Source organism: Phyllostomus hastatus, unplaced genomic scaffold (genome assembly GCF_019186645.2).
Source record: "Phyllostomus hastatus isolate PE091 unplaced genomic scaffold, TTU_PhHast_1.1 phas_scaffold_317, whole genome shotgun sequence".
Lineage (NCBI taxonomy): Eukaryota > Metazoa > Chordata > Mammalia > Chiroptera > Phyllostomidae > Phyllostomus > Phyllostomus hastatus.
In genome coordinates, this window is record NW_025334023.1 from 20,256,337 (window position 1) to 20,274,851 (window position 18,515).

Sequence of the window (18,515 nt, forward strand, 5' to 3'; positions counted from 1 at the left end):
ATACAGGGAGGAGGGGAGTAACGGCGAGAAAAGAGTGGGACAACTGTAATAGCATAATCAAGAAAATATATTTTAAACACACAGTATAAATGCATGCCTCACCTTCACTCCCACTCCTGCCTCTCCCAGGTATCTTTGGTTGATGATTTTCAATGCTCTGCCTACAAAATAGACCCATCAACCCACATATCTTCTTGCCTGTGAGGGAGAGTAGTTTTGTCATCTCAAAACATGCCTCTTTTGGGATATTGATTATTATAAATTGATTATTTTTTAATATTTTTAACTCTCAGCTGAGGATATGTTTATTGATTTAAGAGAGAGAAACATCAATGTGAGAGAGAAACACTGATTGGTTGCCTCTCCCACGTGCCCCCCTCAAAACTACAACCTAGGTATGTGCCCTGAATGGGATTCCAACCTGCAACCTTTTGGTGTATAGAAGGATGGTGCAACCAACTGGGCCACCTGGCCAGAGCTGTGAGCTAATTAGTTTTAGGAAACAGTAGACTCAAGAAGAGCATTTTACTTTCCCCTTACCTGACTAAAATAATTCATATAAAAAAATACCCTGCTCCAGCAAGGGACATCACCTTAGCATAATATGAACTAAGTATGGCAGACAGGGAGGAACCTAGGAAAGTCTATTAGATTTCTCCCTGTGTTCCATTGTTGCCAGGTGGCCTGGCAAGAATTTATTCACCAAATGTTTTCTTGTTCTCATCTACCTTTCCCTTGAAGTCCAAACCACTCCCCTCAAGCTCTGCCCCGTCTCCTTAGCACAAGATGGCTTATAAGTCTGAAGCCCTAGGATCCCATATTACTATGGAACCCCCATATGTACATACACAATCAATTTGGTTATTTTCTTCTGTTAATCTGTCTCATGTCAATTTGATTAGTAAACCAGCTAGAAGAACAAGGAGGGGGAAAAAGGAAACTTTTCTTCTCCCTGGAATCTCTCAATGTTTTCTGGGAATCAAATCTAGAGAATACTCTCCTTTATCTCCTGTAAAAAAAGAGTAGAGAAAACTTATAACTTAGGAAAAGAAAAAAAGGCATGTCCTTTCAATGTCCTATCAGAGCAGTGTTTAATTGGCCAACCCAAGGATTAATCAATAGTAGAATATATTTTTATTTGGCTTGTTACTTATTATTGATTAAAAGTGTAGACTTAAAGAACTACATGATAATTTATAATGTTTTACCTATTTGTGATATCAATGATTTCTGTTCAGTAGAAAAGATAACCCCAACAGTTATGGTTTTATTGTCTTGTAAGATATTAACCAATTTTGTTCCTAACCTAAACTTATTCTAACATTTTTTTCAAATGTCTATACACACTTAGTTTCTCAAATATTCTTTGGACTCACTTTGCTATTCTTCTGATTCTCTCATTAATTAATTGAATACATTCTTATATGAATCATATATTTAACTTCCTGAAAACTTTATTTTGGTACTCTCCTTTCTTATTTTTAACCAATTCTCAAAGCCTAGCTCAATGCTCATTTTTTTTCCCCAAAGAAAGCTTGCTTAACTGCTTCAAAAGATCTCTACCTGCTTTCAACTACTATAGTGGTGTTTTTCTACTTGGAGCCCTAGCATTTCTTGAAGACTTGGTAAGCTGGGAAAGGGGGAAAAATGAAAAATAGGAAGATAGTGGTAATAATGATTAAGTAAGGTCTTCTTTTCTATGTATTATTTTTCTTGTAAACTAATTTGCAAACCCCTGTCCTACAGTAGGGGTCAGAAAACTTTATCTGTAAAGGGCTGGAACATAAATATGTTAGACTTTGTAGGTTATATGGTCTCTGTCACAACTACATTCTTAATTCTACTGTTGTAATGAGAAATCACCTATAGACAAATACACTTAAATAATGTCATGTTTTCCAATAAAACTTTATAAATACTCAAATTTAAATTTTATATAATTTTCATGTGTCTCGATGTATTATTTTTAATTTTTTTTTTTACCATTTAAAAAAAAGAAAACATCTTAACTCACAGGCTGTACAATAACAGGCTGCAAGTTGAATTTTAATTGGTCCACAGCTGGTGGATCCCTATTCTTCTACAGTGTTTAAGAATCACACAATTTTTTGATAAGCCATTGACAGACTGTATTTGTTAGTTTTTTTTAATTGAGGTCTTATGTCCTTAGCTAGGTTGTAAGTTTTTTGAGGGCAGGTATCTCATACATCTTTGGAAACCTCCTGAGGTCAAAGTTCATTGTTTAGAGAAAAGTGATCACAGTAAATGTTGACTCTGAGAAACAGTTTCGCCTAGGATGAGCCAAGCCTGAGGAAATAGTGGGTGATAGCGGAATTGGTCTTCTAAGTGTGTAGGAGATTCAGGAAGAACCAGAGAGAAAGAAGCCTCAGAGAGATCTATGAAAGATGGCCAGAAAATGGAGTTAGAAGCACAAATGCATGTTCATTAAGATAATAAAGAACTAGGAGGCCAATGTGCATTCTTCATCCAAGTTGTGAGGTCAAAGTGAAGCTAAGCAGAAGAAAAACCAAATTCCTAATTAGTTTTACTACTGCAAGATTTTACTATAACTTTAAGGGTCAAAATATGTATTGCCAAGGGAATCTTTTGCCTTTCTGCAGGCTGGCCCTTCTTACTTTTTGACATCACCTCCCAGCTGACTCGCTATTTCCAAAAAACCTCCCTCACTTTCCACTCCACTCCCAACACGGACACACATGCATGCATGTATGCAGGCCTCTAGGGAAGGAATAGTCACTTACCTTTGTATTTACCGGATATCATAGGTGTTCAGTAACTTTTCTTGAATAGGGGTTTTAAGTTGAGCCTACCTTAATCTAGCATTTCATAAGTCTCAGAAATGCCTGATTTTTATACATTTTTATCTTTGTTTCTAGGGAGTGTAGAAGGGGGGAACTAAACTTAGATTTTAGAGCAATTTGTAAATCCTCCCTTTAAACTCTTGACCAGTGGCCTCCAAAGCAGAATTGCTGGGCCTCACTGTAGAGTTCCTGAATTGATAGGTCTGGAGAAGGAGCCAAAATTTTGTTCTCCAACACATTCTTAGTCAAGCTTGCTACTGCTGGTCTGGAACCACAGTTTGAGAACCACTGCTCTAGAAGGTTACCTCTACTATAGCCCTATACCACTAAGAAGTTTCAGAAGCTTATCTTCTGACTTGGTGGCTTCCATCCTTACTATCAACCTTCCCTCTCCAATAACAGACCCCTGAGTTTTCATTCCACTTCCTCATCATTGTTATCCTCCCATTGTGACAAAAAAGGATAAAATTACTAAAAAAGATCTGAGATCATTTTAAATTAAAGTAAAAATAAATTATAAAAGCTTTGTTTTATATTAAGAATTAGTCTTTAAGGGGTGGTATAATTTTGTAAGCTAATAGAATGGCACTCCAGGAGGAATTTTAGGGTTTACCTATGTGTAACTGAAGCTTTCTCACAGAAAAATCACATAATCCCAGCCACCCCCACCAGTAGTGGATACATTCATCCCAGGACAAGTATTAAGAAATTAAAACCCCTTGGATCACATATTTAAAACACCATCAATTGAAATAAACACATATTGAGTTCTGATTTGTGTGTGCAGCTTTGTGGAGGTATTTAGGACTAAAAGAAGATAAAAAAGAAAGTCCAGGAGTATAGTCTAGCATGGAGAAGGGGAGATCAGACAATAGCTGGGAGTATCCATCCAGAGAAAAAGATTAAGATTTGGAGAAATCAAAGGAGTGAATGAGGAAGTCTCTGTAGACAAAAAGTAACTGCAGCAGCAATGTCAAAGGGACAGGAATAGAAAGAATGGGAGCATTGGTTGAAGTGGAAAAGGCTGTGAAAAGAAATGTTGGAGAGGGGTTGGAAAAGGAGAGTGGTCAGATTGTAGTGATTAAATTTGACCTTGATTAACTGGACTACAACTTAGCCCTTCTCTCATACATTCTCTGTACAACGACCAGAATGACATTTCTAAATGGAAGTTCGACCATGTCTTGCCCTTTGTGTAAATTCTTCAGTGCCTTCTCATGCCCTTAGGACTGAATTGAAACTCCTTAGTATAATTTAGGCTTCTCCTCTGTTTTCCTATGGAGTTCCATCTTTAGAGCAATCCTCCCTTCCCAACACACATTCATATTCCCTCTCTCTCTCTCTCTCTCTCTCTCTCTCTCTCTCTCTCTCTCTCTCTCTCCCCTCTGTTTCAACCATTCTTATTCCTTTGGGCTTTGCACATTCTTTGTCACTTCCCCTTCTTCACTCCCTGCTTCCTCTCTCTACTCTCACCTGGTTTAAGACTTCTCTGAAACTTTCTTTGGGACGTCTTTCCTCACCCAGTGGAAAGGGTGTGTGTATGCTCCTCCTGTATGTTTAACCAACACAGACTCCAAGGTTGCACCATCATTGTTGGATCCCTGTAAAGTCCAATGGACAGCAAACCCAAAACACCTCAGTTGATTGTGATTATCTGCTCATTTCTCTGTCTTTGTTATCACACTGTGAGCTCCTTAAGAATAAGAGCTGTGTCCCTAAAGCCTAAAAGCATGCCTGGCACATAGTTGATAAATATTTGTGGAATTAATGGATTGGGAAGATTTTATCTTTTTTCCCCACTGCTCACCTGAGGATATGTTTATTGATGAGAGAGAGAGAGAGGTGAGAGACAAACATCAAACTCAATGTTTCCCCTATTGGTGATCAAACTCGAAACCTTTTGGTGCATGATACAACAACTCCAACCAATTGAGCCACTTGGCCAGGGCAAGATTTTATTTTAAAAAATGTGTTGGAATTTTCACAGAAAAAGGTATTCTAGAAAATTTGGAAAATACAGAAATGTACAAACAGGAAGTAAAAATCATTTGCAATCTCCCTATTCTCAGATAACCCCTTTTAATTTATGAATGAGTTTTTCAAAAAGTGCATACTATGTAAAAATAAAATGTAGGAAAAAAAAGTGTAACAATGAGTCTTGCATAGGGAATGTAATTAAAAAACTAATTAGAAGGGGTTTAGATTCTAGGTATAAAATGATAAATGTATGAACTAAATGGGACTAGAAAAGAACTAAGGTGATAGATATAAGAGATGACAGGACTTAGAAAATGATTAAAGGTGGTGGTGAGTGGGGAACAGAATAGAGGAAGAGTATCAGATGCCCTACAATGGGTGTCCAACATTTTGGCATCTCTGGGTTACAATGGAAGAATGGTTATCTTGGGCCACACATTAAATACCTTGCAAAACATAATCACCCAAAAATCTGTGTTTTAAACAAATTTACGATTTTGTGTTGGGCCACATTCACAACTATCCTGGGCTATATGTGGCCCATGGGCCATAGGTTGGACACCCCTGAAAGGCTAATAAAATTGGTTAAATAAATGTAAAATTTTGATATGCTATGAATGGAGGATTTTTTTACTCACTTATTCTCTCATCAAGTATTTATTAGGCACCAATGCTTTGCCAGGCACTGATTAGCTACTAGAAGACATTAGTGAATGAAACAGCAGTAGCCCTGCCTTTCCAGTAGCTTCAGTTCTGGGGGTAGGAACTGTGGTACCAATGAGAAAAACAGGCAGACTTAGACTGGAAGATCAATCAAGGAAAGTTAAAAAATTGTTTTAAAGTTGTTAAAAGAGCACATATATTCCTTCAATTCTCTGAACATATGTATATAATGATAGGAATAAAACATATTCAAGGCTGCTACATAGTAATGAGCTGGGGTCTTTTTGGTCAGTGAAGAAAGAAGATGGTTGTTTTGGAGGGAGGTGTAAAAACCCCTGATTACACAATGGCTGGTTTTTGGTTGGTGCCAGATGTGGACGGGCTGAATTCCTTCTTGATGAATATTGAGAATTAGTTTCTCTCTGAAGAGACATTCCCTAATAAAAAATTCCATAATAGTCAATACCTAAAATAACCACAGAAAATTAAAGAAACTTTGGAAGAAAAATCACTAAGTAAATAAAATGGACCAATTATGGTTACACAAGTATATTCACTTTATGAAAATACTTTAAAACACAATGGTACAGAGAAGAAACAGAAAATTACTTCAACAAGTCTGCAGATGTGAGAAGAAAAGTGTCTCAGTAAACTTAACATTTACAATTTTTATACTTTTCTGTATGTATATTGTACATATTAATAAAAATTATCTTAAAAGCAAAATTGCTCCAGATATAGCTTCTTTTAAAAAACAACAAAGCAAAACAAAACAAGAAAGTTCTTTCTTGTTTCAGTCTGATAAGAAGGATTACTGCTTTAGGATGTGATGTGAGAGTACACCATGAGGCTTCCTCCCAAGGAGTTAGCGAACGTAGACACAACACACTCAAATTCCATCTCCTTAACTATGTTCCTCATCTGAAAAATGGGAATATAACAACATCTTAGAGTCATTATGAGTTTGAGAGAGATAATGTGGATAGTACCTGTCCTTTCACTTGCCATATGGAATGCCCCCAGTAATGTTAGGTTTTCATTTTCTCCAACTTCCCTGTTTTACAACTCATGAGCTTTCCTGGTCTGAACTCCCAATAAAGTCAAAATAAGATGTTACTGGGGTCAAATATGCCAAGGGCTGAAGAGCAGGAGAGGTTCTAGCAGGAGCCAAAGCCAGCCAGGCCCTGGAACTCTTGAGTAACAAGGGGAAATGTGAAGGGATTCCTGTTATAATTGAAACCCAGCCAAACACTGCTGTTCAGGTGCCAATGATAACATGGGAACTTACAGCTGAAATTATAACATTTGGTCACTGCACAGAAATATAGAAGGGTAAGTAAAACAGACAGTAGTATGAAATATCCAAGCAGTGGATTTTCCCATTGGATGATTATAGCAGGGAATCTGAGTTTACTTTTTGGTACTAGTCTTAACAGGAATGTTTGGTTGACTCATGAAAATCCAATCAATGGTTGTTTGCATGTGGCCATCTTCTGACACAGGGTTCTGGGGAAGTGAGATATTTTGCTGTCAGCAGCAGAATGTGATGTTAACTTTCTTAAAATGGTTTTCCTCAGGTGTTCCATTCTCCCTAATTTGTGCCTAAGTTAACGTGTCAAGATTTAGCTGGCAATAGAATTTGCATGGCCATTAGTTCTAAAGCTTTCCCTGGTTCTTCCTTCTTTGTCTCAAAGCCCACCCTGGTCTTAACCATCATCTCAGCATTTTGGTCCCTTTACTTCACATGTTGCTTGGCCTGATGTTATATTTTGATGTGCTTACTTGGTGACTTGAGGGATTTCTTTCTTGTCCCACATGTTGCTTTAGTGTGGTTTCCATGAATACTGTGCCACCTTAGACCCATGAAGACTGTATTTTCCTCTTTATAAATTTCTTAAATATAAACTAATAATCCCATCAACCTATCATGTACAAGAAAAATTGTTAAAACTACATATTGCTTAAATACCAACTGTGATATTGTATGTGTCATTGGGTAGCATTGGCTCAATAGAACACCTGACCTTGTCTGTCTCTGCTGTCTTATGTGATATGTGAATGATAAGTACTTATTAATTAGGTTGCATGTAAGAGACCAATCACTTCCACAGCAGCCCCCAAACTCACACAAGTCAGGATATAAAAGGACATTTGTCCAGTGGCTCATGAAGTCCCTTGCGCTTCTACAAAGAAGGTATGAACATTGCCTTCTCAGCGGCCTGCCTTTAGCATGCTACCTGACCACAGTCTATTACAGGTCATATCAACAGAATGAAGACATTCAGAGTTTGGGGGTGCTTACAATAATAATAGAAAGTTCTTTATTGTGAAGAATTTTCATTTAAAATTTAGGAATTTTTCACTGGGTCTAAGGATACTAAAATTATAGGCAACTTTTAAAACTATCAGTACATTTTTTTCTGGAAAGTTTTCATCAGTTTTATGAGATTTTTGAAGAGACCCACAATCTCCAAAAAGTTCCTGAACTACACAGTTTCATTCAAACCACTAGGCAATTGTATAGAGGAGAAACAGAAAATTACTTTAACAAATTTGCAAATATGAATATGAGAGAAGAAAACTGTCTCAGTAAAGTAAACTTAAGATTCCCTTACTGCTAGTGTAGAGGCAAAAAACGAAATGAAGTCTATACTGATCAATAAGGAAAGCCTAAACTATGGAACATAATAAAGAGATTTAAAGATCAAGTTAAATCTATGTTTGATGATTTAAAGGCCTGTCTATGATGTGATCATTAAGTGAGAAAAGCGAGAATCAGAGAAATATATGTAATATAATTTCATTTTGTAGAATAAGTTATGATAAACTTCCTTTACCCTTACATATGTATATGCATGTACATATAATAAGAGCAAGAGGGAAAAATATAGAAGACTATGATACCAATTACTAATGAAGAGTAACCAACCAGAGAGCAAGAGAGTTATTCAGGGGAGAGAGAAGAGAAGGGGGATGTATACAAAACAAATGAAGAAACTAACAAACAACAACAAAAAGACCTGCTGTATTGAAAAATGAAGGTGTCCATAAATATATTGCATGCAGGACATAAACTCACTTATATAAAATTAGTTATGAGTGCATAAAGAGATGCATAGAGGAATGGTGACTATAAAGGTGATTAATGGGACTGAAATATTTATTGATATTTTATTCTATTAATATATATGTTGATTCCTTCTTCTTACTCTTATACCCTTTGTAGTTCAATTATTTTATGACTGGCATGTATTATTTATATAATCAGTGAAAATATTCTAAGTTTCATTGTGATAAAAAGAAAAATGTTTGCTAATTCTTATTTCAGGTTGCAGTTCTCATTCTCGGTGTATAATTCCAATAGCCATTAATTTAATTACCCTCAGAAATAAGACATAGAAAGCACACTAATTGTGGTCTCTATATTATTCACCTTATGTGGGCAGATTCCTTAAGGATATGGTATGCACTCATCAAACTAAATGATGAGTGTAAATGTGGGTGACACCAATGGAATGGCTTAGACGTTAAGAGGGAAAAAACACTAAATCTACTTTCATGGTATAAGGAAGGCAAACCCATCTTAGTTTTCAGTCGGAACACTAACAGAGATATAGATTAACAAGAGAAAAACATTGTATTAAATGAGAGCAGTGCACACAACATGGGAAAAAACTAAATGAAAAATAACTCAAAATGGCAGCTTAGAATTCCAGCTTATATACAATCTTCAGAAAGATCAATAAATTTGTAGAGAAATGACAGGACAGAGGAAAGCAATTTTAGGCTTCTTGGGAGGGCAAACTGGGAAGGTAAATATATAGAAAGAAACTAATAGAGGAATCTGCAGATTCCTCTGGTGCCTTCTCTAGGCTCTATACAGTAAAAGGAGAATTTATACCAGAGCTTTTCCCTGCATTTGCTGTTTCTTAATTGTCCTTAGCTCAAAATAATTTTTATGTCAAAAAAGCATATTTTAGGGTGAAATATTCTAGTTTCCTTCAGTGGATTTAGGTTCTGAAAACAAGATCAGAATACAAACAATTTACTCTGAGTTACAAATGCTGAAGCAAAAAAACAGTCTGACAGCTCTTTGAATAGGGCTTGAAGCAAAAGAGTGAGCTTCACACAAATTGTGTTACCAGAACTGGGCCCTGGAAGGCAGACTGCACTGGATTACTGAAGAGCAGGATCAGAGTTTTCCTGAAGCAGGCAAGAATGTGACCAAAGACATTTTTTCCTTGAACAAGGCCTAAAACATAGTTGTTTAGACATTGTTGTCATTCACTTTAAGATATTCTGCATTTATAAAATAAATTTTAAGCATGATTCATGCTTCTTTGCAGGGCTTACTAATCATCTGATGAACTTAGTATTAGAAAGGAGGAAGTTCCTTGCTCACTCTGCAGAGTGCATCTTCTCAGAGTTGACTTGGTTTGGGAAATCCCAAGAGTTTTATTATTCATAATGAAACTAAGATATATAACTTGAGATCATGAGTTTCCTTGGTGCTAAAGAAGGTCCTCTGTGTTTTATCTGTATTTGAGGTAAGTTAAGTAATCACCTTGCAGCATAGAGAATTCCACTTCCACATTTATACATCAGTGCTCAAGCAGCTACATTCATTTGTTCTATGCCTGTGTGTCCTTTTCACCTTCCCTTCCCTGGATTATCTTTCTCTTTCTCTTCATTTTCTTTCTTTTTTTTTTGGTCTAATCTATTTTTTAAATTTAATTGGTTGACTGTGCTGTTTTAAATACAATTATATTTTAATAAGATATACTTGCATACATGTATCTACCAACCTATACAAGATACAAATAATTTGTGGAAAATTAGAAATGAACTTCTAAGCTGCTATCATATTATTTCTTTTTTTCCCCTTTTTTTAAATTCATTGTTCAAGTACAGTTTCCTTCCTTTTACTCCCATTCCAGCCTGCCTTCCCATCCCTCCCCGCTTCCTTCCCATTACCACCCTCCCCCTAGTTTTTGTCCATGTGTCCTTTAAATTTGTTCCTATAAACCCTTCCCATTCTCCCCTCTCTTCATTTTCTTTCTCCCTATGGGTTAATGTGATTCTCCAGCAGGACCCCACATGGCTTACTTTCAGTCAAGGCCCTGGCATATCCTAACTTTGGATATTGAAGTGCTTTCAGTGGAAGCACTCACTCAAAAGCTATCTCTTTAAGAATACAAGCAACCCAATTGAAAAATGGGCAAAGGACTTGAACAGACACTTCTCCAAGGAGGACATAAACATATGCTCAATATCGCTAGCCATCAGAGAGATGCAAATTAAAACCAAAATGAGATACCACTTCACACCATTAAGAATGGCCATGATAAACAAAGCAACAAACAAGTGTTGGAGAGGTTGTGGAGAAAGGGGAACCCTAGTACAGTGTTGGTGGGAATGCAGACTGGTGCAACCACTATGGAAAACAGTATGGAATTTCCTCAGAAAACTAAAAATGGAACTGCCTCTTGACCTGGCAATTCCACTGCTGGGATTATATCCCAAGAACCCTGAAACACCAATCCAAAAGAACCTATGCACCCCAATGTTCATAGAAGCACAATTTACACTAGCCAAGTCCTGGAAGCAACCTAAGTGCCCATCAGTAAATGAATGGATTAAAAAACTATGTTACATTTACACAATGGGATTCTATACAGCAGACAGAAAGAAGGAGCTCCTACCCTTTGCGACAGATGGATAGAACTGGAGGACATTATGCTAAGTGAAATAAGCCAGGCAATGAAAGACAAATACCATATGATCTCACCTTTATCTGGAACCTAATCAACAAAACAAACAAACAAGCAAAATATAACCAAAGACATTGAAATTGGGAACAAGCTGACAGTAACTAGAAGGGAGAGGAGAGGGGATAATGGGGGAAAAGGTTTATAGGAATGGGGTGGGTTTAATGGGTTAATGGGGTGAAGGGTTTATAGGAACAACTATAAAGGACAATAACAAGGGGGGATGGAAATAGGGGAGGGAGGTGTGGAAGCCTGGGGTGGTGGGGGGAAAAGGCAGAAAACTCTACTTGAACAACAGTAAAAATCAAAAGTATTTTAAAAAATAAAGAAAAAGAAGCTATCTCTCATGAGCTAGCCATGTTTCAGTTTTCCAGTAGAAACTAGTCATGACTTTCCACATTCTTCCAGGAGAAGACAACTCAATGGCTAGAGAGAGGGGGACAAATCACAGAGAATCAGCGCTGTTTTCTTTAAAAGTGAGGCATGACAATTTTTAAAATACTATTTTCCCCTATATTTCTCTCCTTTTCTTCAATCTCCATTCATGGCTGCCAGCGGACTCTCTGTATTGCCTTACATTTGTGACCCTGAACATGTCATTCACTCTCTGACCTCTTTCTATGAACTTAAATCCACTGAAGTTCTGTCTTTCAGAGTTCTCTATGACAGTGAAAATGCCCATGATATAAGCAGCTCTTTAAGGAGCCATCGAACAACACCTTGTAGTAGGATATTTTTGCAAGGCAGCTGAAAGCAAGAGAGGCTTCTGGGGCTCTGATTTGTTTCCATGGAAATGGCTCAAGAATTGGGCTGAGGGCATTTAGATATTTCAAAAATTTGCCTTAGATAACCCTAATTTGAGTTCATGCATAAAAAAGAGACTTCCAGCTGCAGAAACATGAGCACATGCCTGTGCTAGGTCCTGTGGCATTGCCTCCATGCTTTTATTTCAACTCATTTAAAGTCAAACACCTATTTATTAACCACCTACTAAGAATACTGCTTTGTACTCTTTGTGACCCTGACTAAAAAAGACTAAAAAAGAGTGTGCAATGATGGCTAATTCATAAAATTTGCACATTTGATAGAAAAGTGAAACAAACACTTAAAATTGCACTTAAAATATATTAATAATAAAATAATGATAATAATATAGCATACCCAATATGTAGAAAGGACCATGTTAGGAAGCCCAGATATGAATCCATACCAGACATAATACATTTTTTTTAATTTAACTTCAATTCTGAGATCCCATCTCACTGGGTTGGTAGGAAATTCACCTTCAAGCATACTGAGATTGTGTCTCCTCCATAATGATTCCCCTAGTCTATGTATCCTTTCAGTTCTGCTAAATGTTGTTCTTGTTTCCTGCCTGCTTCAGGGATGCTAGAAGCCCCAGACCCAGGATCTCACTTCCTGCTGCATCCTGGGATGATTCTTTCTGTGGTTCCACCACATCCTCACAGTGCTGCTGTGGAGTAGGCCCAGTTCTTCATGGTACCCAGAACATCCCACCACTCCCAGCCTTGACTCAGTTTTGGAAAATCCCTCTCTTCTCAAACCATATTCACTTCACTGGATTTAAGCTCTTGGCAAGAAGTCAGAAAGTAATAATGTGTTCAGGGTTACAGATATTTAGCAGCAAACAAAATCCACTAGCTGCTTGAATGGAGCTCAAAGGAAAGGAGAGCAATATAGGGAAAAATTAGTATTTTAAAAATCATCTTGCTTCCCTCTTGAAGAGAACTGTACAGATTCTGACTCTTTCCCCTTCTCTCCAGTCATTGAGTTGCTTTCTATCTGAGTTGATCTAACCCACAAATATAGGTTGTCAATCCTTCGTAAGAATTTCACTACTTTTGCCCTGGCTGGCGTAGCTCAGTGGATTGAGCGCGGGCTTCGAACCAAAGTGTCGCAGGTTTGATTCCCAGTGAGGGTACATGCCTGGGTTGCAGGCCATGACCCCCAGCAACCGAACATTGATGTTTCTCTTTCTCTATCTCCCTCTCTTCCCTCTCTAAAAATAAATAAATAAAATCTTTAAAAAAAGAATTTCACTACTTTTTACTGACCTCAAGTTCAACAGGTTTGCCCTCTGTGATCTAGGCAGTGTCTCTAAAATCCAGATCTCTTGGCTTTATGACATCTTCCAGAAGCTTTGTCTTTTATCAACCTCCTGGTGAGATGCCATGTCAGACCAGGTATAACTGGTGTCAAGGGTCATTTACTGACCCAGCAATGTAGAGTATATGCTACTGTATGACAAACATTCTCAATGAGGGTGATATCATCTGAAAGTGGATAAAAGTTGGTCATTGGGAGCAAAACAATTTTTATGTACAAAGGACTCATATACTGTGCATATAGCACATAAACAGATGTATAGTACATCTCTGGTATTAAGATTTTATAGGGAAATGTTTAAAATGCCTCTTAGCAGGGGGCATAATAAAGGAAATGTTGAAAAATACTACTCTAAATCTTGGCTATTGTAAATAATGCTGTAATGTTCATAGAGGTACATGTTTTTTTTTGAATCAGTGTTTCAGACTTCTTCAGATAAATTCCCAAGAGGAAAATTGCTGGGACATAAGGCAGTTCCATTTTTATTTTTCTGAGGAAATTCCATACTGTTTTCCACAGTAGCTGCACCAGTCTGCATTCCCACCAACAATGCACTAGGGTTTCCTTTTCTCCACATCCTCACCAATACATTGTTTCTTGATTCATTAATGATGGCCATTCTGACGGGTACAAGGTGATCTCTCATTATGGCTTTAATTTGCATTTTTCTGATTAATGATGTTGAGCATCTTTTCATATGTCTATGGGCCATCCATATGTCCTCTTTGGAGAAGTGTCTATTCAGGTTCTTTGCCCTTTTTTTAATTGGATTGTTTATTTTTATGGTGAGTTGTATAAGTATTTTATAAATTTTGAATATTAACCCCTTATCAGATGTATCATTGGTGAATATGTTCTCCCATTCAGTTGATTATCTTTAAATTTTGTTGATGGTTTCCTTTGCTGTGCAAAAACTTTTTAGTTTGATGTAGTCCCATTTGTTTTTTTTTTCTCTTGGTTCCTTTGTCCAAGGAGATGTATCAGAAAAAAATTTTGCTCTAGAAAGTGATCATCAGTAGATGAGTAGATAAAAAATCTGTGGTACATTTACACAATGGAATGCTATTTGGCCGTAAAAAAGAAGAAAATCTTACTTCTTTTGTGACAGCATGGATAGACCTAGAGAGCATTAGGCCAAGTGAAATAAGTCAGTAAGAGAAAGATTATCCATATTATTTCATTTATAAGTTGGAATCTAATTAACAAAATAAACAAACAAACACAATAGAAACAGACTCATAGATACAGAAAACAGACTTACAGTTGTTAGAGGGGAGGAGATTAGGAGGCTGGATGAAAAAGGTAAAGGGATTAAGCAAAAAAAAAGCCTCATATACACAGACAACAGTATGGTGATTACAAGAGGGAAGGGGAGGTGGGGGAGGTAGGAGAGGGCAAATGGAGATAAATGGTGATGGAAGGAGACTTGACTTGGGATGGTGAACAATGCAATATAATATACAGTATAATATGATGTATTATAGACTTTTACACGTGAAAACTATATAATTTTGTTAACCAATGTCACCACAATAAATTCAATAAAATTTTTTAAAAAGAAAAAAGCTAGTCTAGGTATTACAAAAGAAAAAAGAGCCAACATTTATGCACAGGCTGAGCAGTTTCATGCATTATCTTATCCAATCCTCAAAAATGTCATTTATAGATGAGGAAACTGAACTTGAATAACTTGGTCAAAACCACATAGTTCATAGGTAGCATAGTTGAGGTTTGAGGCCAAGTCTGTTTCCAAAGCCTTGTTCTTTTCATTAGATCAGACCCTAAAGTCCGAATCAGTTCAGAGATATGAGTCATTATTTTTACCTTTAGGTATTTACCTTGTTGTTAGAGGGCAAGAACAGGAAAGTAAACAATGACTAACACCACTTATGAATGTGTTACCAAATTGTCTCTACCTTGTGATGTATACATAAGACATGTGCTTCTTGCTATGTTTTATGTCTTAGTATGTAATTATTTGAGGGGGAGACTTTGCTGGGGTACAGTGGGGTACAAGAAAAAGAAACCATGGCAACCTTTACTTTCCCTACATGCTCCCTCTACATTTTTCCTAAGGGCTGCACCCAGTGTGATTGTTCTCGTGTCCAAACCCTACACTTTCCAGGGTTCTCACCAGCATTCCTTTGGGAAGAATGCCTTGGTGTTAGGGAACTCACTGATACAATTTTTGGCTGAGCACGAGTCTGACAGACAGTAGACTTCTAACCAGTTACTTTGGCATTCCCTGCCTTACAGATTGCCAAGTCCTAGTACCATCTGGGCCCAGTTCCACTTCATTATGGAGCAAGGTGGAGAGAACTCTGTGAGCCATCTCCACCACCAATATCAGCTCCTTTCTAGACCATTTCTGTTTCTTTGCTAGGTGAAGATCCACTTGTGGTTGAAAACCATTGTTTAGGCTAATTTTTCTCCTATATGGAAAAAGTTACAGCCCTGGCTGGCGTAGCTCAGTGGATTGAGCACGGGTTGGGAACCATAGTGTCCCAGGTTCGATTCCCAGCCGGGGTACATTTCTGGGTTGCAGGCCATAACCCCCAGCAACCGCACATTGATGTTTCTCTCTCTCTCTCTCTCTCTCTCCCCCTCCCTCCCTTCCCTCTCTAAAAATAAATAAATAAAATCTTTAAAAAAAAAAGAAAAAGTTAGCTGGTGTAACTCAACCCCACATGACTAACATACAGGGACAGAAGTAAAGTGAAAAGGCAAAGAATGAACATTTATGAGGCCTGAGCATATGAAGCTAGGTGCTTTTAATAGATTATGTTGTTTATTCTTTCTTTTAAAGATTTATTTATTTATTTTTAGAGAGGGAAGGGAGGGAGAAAGAGGGAGAGAGAGAAACATCAATGTGCAGTTGCTGGGGGCTGTGGCCTGCAACCCAGGCATGTGCCCTGGCTGGGAATCAAACCTGCGACACTTTGGTTCGCAGTCCACGCTCAATCCACTGAGCTACACCAGTCAGGTGTTGTTTATTCTTTATAAAACCTTAACACTAATCCATTTTATATATGAAGAAAACAGGCACAGAAAAATTAATTTGTCTATGTCCACAGGAATGGCTAGGGTGACCTTAAACACTGTGCTCTTCAGAGATGCTCCAGGCAAATTCCTGGAAAGCCTTGGCAACAAAAGCACCTCAGCAGCAGGACACTGTCCAAGAGGAGGCAGAGAGATGGTGCACAGGAAGTTGTTCTCCAGAGAACAGACAAGTGATGCCATCTCCCCAGGAATTCAGTCACCTGTGTAAGGACAGAAAAATTTTCTTTTCTTCTCTTCCAGGTTCTTTGGCTGATCTAATAATTAATTTAATGTAAGATGGATAAACAAGAGAAAAACAAATTTTGTATATAATACAGGAACCCTATATGAGACTCTCCAGATGGGTACTAGACTTATCACGTGATGCTTTCATAAGATATTTAAATATCTAATCATTGCATAGTACACCTAAAATTAATATAATATTGTATTTCAACACTGATTGATTAAACTTAAAAAAATTTAAAAATATGTGAAACTCCCCAGCAGTCAAGTAACTGAGGCGTATATGTCATCCTGAGCTAAGTGGAAAGGGTAGGGGCCTGTGGCTCTGAAGGAGAGAAAGACAATTCGCAAGAAGATACAAAGAGCAAATGTTTGGTAAGCAGATGTCTGCCATACCATGCAGATAGACCTTATGATATAAAAGTTATCTTTGATAATAATTAGGGGGGACACAAAAAGCTCTTCCTGAGTCTGCAGGGCCCAATTGTCTTCATCGTGATATAATCTACATGTCAAGGTGGCACATTCCAAGGTGGTATATTCTGCTTCCTCTCATCTACAACATTTCCAGGGCTGTTTGGTTATGCCTAGCCTTCACAACAGCAAAGGGAACAGACTAGCTTTAAACTAGAAAGTTTAAGAGTGTCATAATATCATTTTTGTAGTGTATGCATTAGTAAGATACCCACAGGGAAACATAAATCTCAAAAAAAATAAAGTGATACACATGACAAAATGAAGTATGTTGTAACAAACCATCAGGACAGAATCAGGAGACCTACCAGAATTTTCTTCTCAGGCAATTCACTTCCCTTTTCTAGATTCCTATTTCTTTATCCATAAAAGGAGACAGTTAACTACTTGAAGTTTTCTTTCTGCATGAACAGACTATTGGTGACAGGCCATCTAAGGAATTTCCATATTTGGGGAGCATTTCTCCTACCTGGTCTTTTCCATTTACCTTTGAATCCTCTGGGGAGTCTCCTCAACTAACTGATGGTTATTATATGTCCTGGTGTTGAGCTCAGAAAGGAAACAATGCAATAGAGAAGATTTGTGTTATAAATCAGCCTTTTAAATATTTTTAAAACATTTCTTTATTTTTAGAGAGGGAATAGGAGGGAGAAAGAAAGGGAAAGAAACATCAATGTGTGGTTGCATTGCCCGGACCCCCTGCTGGGGACCTGGCCCGCAACTCAGGCATGTGCCCTGACTGGGAATCAAACTGGTGACCCTTTGATTTGCAGTCCGGCACTCAATCCACTGAGCCACACCAGCAAGGGTTATAAATCTGCCTTTTAATAATGAAACTCCTATCAGGAAAAGTTGTTCTTATTAAGAGTAACTTCTATCTCAGCTACTTTCTGCACTTTCATAGACGTGCTTTTCTTCACATAGAGCATTACCAATGACATTTGGATTATCACTTCCCTCAGTGTGTTCCCTGGAAGTCATGTCTCTGCTGGGATCTCCAGCACCTAGTCATGGCCAAGACTGTTACTGGAATTCCAATGTGTTTGAGTCTGTCTGCCTGCATGCACTGGCACAAAGAAATGCATAAACAGGAGAGAAAGAAAAATAATTTAATGTCAAATTGGCCAATCCAGAGATGGGGAACTAATGCTAAAGATCCAACTATCTGTTGGCATTTAGGTTACAAATTATATAGGATGAAATCACAAAATATTGTGGGTTACAGGGGTTGTGCTCATACTGAAAGCTGATTGGTGAGAGGTGACATAAGAGTAATTAACCATTTCTTCAAGCCTTGAGAACAGTTCTGAGGTCTGCTCCTGCGTCCCTATGTCTGATTTCATGAGAAAATAACCAGGGGTCAGTAACATAACTCAGGTCAAGATGTTATCTTGAGCCT